This window comes from Chinchilla lanigera, unplaced genomic scaffold, assembly GCF_000276665.1.
Source record: "Chinchilla lanigera isolate Chin_1 unplaced genomic scaffold, ChiLan1.0 scaffold00029, whole genome shotgun sequence".
In the NCBI taxonomy this organism is placed as follows: Eukaryota; Metazoa; Chordata; class Mammalia; order Rodentia; family Chinchillidae; genus Chinchilla; species Chinchilla lanigera.
In genome coordinates, this window is record NW_004955430.1 from 16386267 (window position 1) to 16389755 (window position 3489).

Sequence of the window (3489 nt, forward strand, 5' to 3'; positions counted from 1 at the left end):
CACATGCAGATCTGATTTATTTCACTTATGAGTATGGTCTCTAGTTGTGACCATTTACCTATAAAAGCCTCAAGTTTATCTTTTTTTATAGCTGAGTAATATTCCATTATATAAAAGTACCACAATATTTTTCTCCAATCCTCAGTGGATGGACATTTGGGTTGCTTCTACAATTTAGCAACTACAAATTGTGCAGCTATGAACATCAAAGGGTGGTCTTCAGTTAAGCAACAGGGTAACACCTGGTTGTTAGAAATGCAAATCATTAGATCCCACCCAGCCCTACTGCACTGTCTCCTCTGGAAGAGGAGCCCAGCAATTTGAGTTTTATCAAGCCCTTTAAATGATACTATGTGTTCTTTAAAGAACCCTGGAAATCTGAAGGCCATGGGAGGTATAGGCTATCTTCTGTGTTTTGGAGCATGGTGTGCATTTTTGATATCCTAGATGAGTGAGGCACAATAAACTGAACTGAGTGTGGTGGATGTTGTTCCCTGGTACCTCCATCCCTTGCCCTCTGTGCCAGGTTGGCTGCTAAGTCTCCTTCTCTGGAGAACTGCCAGGACTGGCCCACCAGCAACTCAAAAGCCTCCTCCTCTGCTTCAAAGGGAGACAGACTGTGCTATAATTCAAGTTCCTCGAGGTGTAGACCAAAGCCAGTCTCCATGAGGGACCACACTCCTGCTCCCCCTTTCTGCCTGTGCCAAGCTGCTTCCCTCACATTCTCCTGAAAACACTCCTCACACACACAAAAAATGCCTCAACGTGAATCTTAGTCACAGGCTGTGTCCCCAGGAACCCTGAAATGAGACAGCAGATTTTAGACGTAGACAATTTCTGAGCTTGTGTCTAAATTTCCCTAATTACTGCCTATCTGACTTTAGATGAGGTAGGTAACCTACCTGGGTCTGTTTTCCTATGTGTTAAGAAGGACTCATAATGCCCCTACCCCCACCCAAGGGTTTGTTGTGCAGTGTTAAAGTCCCCAGTGCAGTACCTGGAGAGGGAGGCGTGAACTGTCCAGAGCCCCCTTCAAATTCACTGACTTGTCCTCTGGCCTGGATTCATGTTTTTCCTGCAGTCTGTTCTCTTTATGGGGACTCCCTGAGTATCTCATACTAGCCTACCTCATCAATGACTGGAAGTCAGAAATATTTTTTCAAGTGGTGAAGTTCTTGGCAGAACGTGGAGTGCAGGCATAAAGCATAATGAGACTTAATTATACAATTGAAGTTGAAAATATGCTAGGAGCGGTGTCTTGGAGCTCAGAGACTAGGAGGAATAGGTGTCCTAGGTGGGGGCTTTCCCTGGACTTTCCCATCTTATAGCCTCACAGTGAACTTGATGAACTTGGAATTGGAGCTCCCTCTACCTGAACCTAGCTCTTTCCAAGTGTAGAGATCCTGGTAAACAGGAAGGCAAAAACAAAACAAGCATACAAACATAAACAGATGACTGTTGGATCAACCTCACGCCTCTGCTGGTCTGCACCAAAAGTCCCTGCTTGTTCCTGAGGTGTAACTCCTTGTCATAACCTTCTAGTGGCCCCTGACCAGCCCATTTTAAGAGCCTTCATTTTTCCGGCACTTAACACTAGTAGCTTGTTGGCAAGTTTGTTGTTTACCTCTCCTGATACAACTCCATGAGTAGAGTGACTTGGTAAATCCTGGTCACAGCTCTATCTCCAACACACAGTAGGTCCTCAATAAATTCTTGGTCTTGAAGCCACCCGGATTGTCACATGTAGTGTACTGATAACTGGTGGTCAACTTATACCTCCCAGCTAAACTGAGTGAGAGTGGTGCTGGGTATGGGATGTCCACCTGGGGATTGTTGCCAGCAGCATAAGAGGCAGAACTGGAGAAGGAAAAGTTATGGCTGTTGGGAGTGGAGAAAGGCTGTTGGAGCTTGGTTGTTTTGGAGGAGCTTGTCATGCTGGCTTTCCTGATGAACTTGGCTATTTTCATCCTGCGAGGAGCTTGGGACCTCATTGGCCCTGAGAATGGCTTTGATTCACTTTGGGGGAGCTCTGGTCCTCACTTTGAGCTTCGCTTCCTGGCTCCAGAGGGGAAGATGGTGTCCTGATGGTCTCCAGGAGAAACTTGCTGCATTGGCTTCCCTGATGGGAACTCGCCCATCTTGATCATTGGAGGAACTTGGGACCTCACTGTTGCTGAGGATGGCTGTGGTACCTTTCGAGGGGAGCTCTTGTTCCTCTGAGCATTGCTTCTTGGCTCCAGTGCAGATCCCTCAGCCTGCTAGCATAGATGCTTCATCTTGCTGGCACAGACTTTCGAGGTTCCACCACTCACCTTTGGGCCTTTGCAGCACAGATCTGTGAAACAGGCCTGTGTGAGACGTTGTTGTGGGCTCTGGGCCTCCAGCTGGATTCATGGGCGCTCTAGGTATTCAGCTGGACTCACATAGGACATTGCCACGGGATCTAGGCCGTCAGCTGGATTGCTTGGTCTTAGTGTGTAGACAGATTTCCTGCACTCTTTTGTATACTGTTCTTTGGGCGATGATTCTAAATAATCGTATAAAGTATGGGTCCTGTATTATTGTTTCCCCTTGCAAATAAGCCCCAAACCAACACAGTCACACATTTCTGGTGAGAGTTTGGAAATCTTGCTGACTATATCTACCAAGGCTGAGCTCCGTGCCTGGGTATTTATCCACAGAAATGTGAAGGTGTTTGCCAAAAGTTAGGTTCTAGAGTGTTCACTTCAGCACTTTTAGCAACACCTACGAACTGGAAGTCACCCCAATACTCACCAAAACAGAATGGATCAACAAATTGTGGTATATTAATACAAAGAAATATTATATGGCAATGAGAACCAGTAATCTTCAGTTGCAGGTAAAAACGTGAATGAATCTCAGTAGCATGAAGTTAGAAATTAGGCTCAAGAAAGCAGATTCTCTATGTTTCCTTTTATATAAAACACAAAACTGGGCAAAACTGATCTTCGTGTTAGAAGTCCTGGTGAATACATGGGATCCTGTATGGAGGGAGCTGAGGGGGCAGTGAGGTTGCTCATCACGTTTGATTTCTTTACCTTAAAAAAAACAAGGGGTGGTGCTGGGGCCTGGGAGCCAACCAGTCCCACCCTGTTTGCCTGGAGCAGTGCCAGGCCTGTGAGGGCGCAAGTGGGGCTGCCAGAGGCTCCACGGAGGAGCGGGTCCGGAGACAGGGAGGCGCGGCCCAAGTTTGGGGCTGCAAAACCAGGACAAGCTGTGCGGCCCAAGCTGGCACTGGGGGCGCCCTCGCTTAGGCCCCGGGGAAGCACAGCGGGCAGTGGTCGCGGCCGGGGTTGGACCTCGCTGGGCAGGGTTCTGGAGTGTGGCTGCAGGGCTCAGGGAGGCACAGCTCTGTGCAGGAGCTCGAGGCCGGAGCTGGCAAAGGGCTCCGCCATCGCCAGAAGCCTGGAGCACGGGGAGCGCGGGGGGGAGGCCGCCTGTCCCGGAGTGACCCGGGCGGAGGAAGGG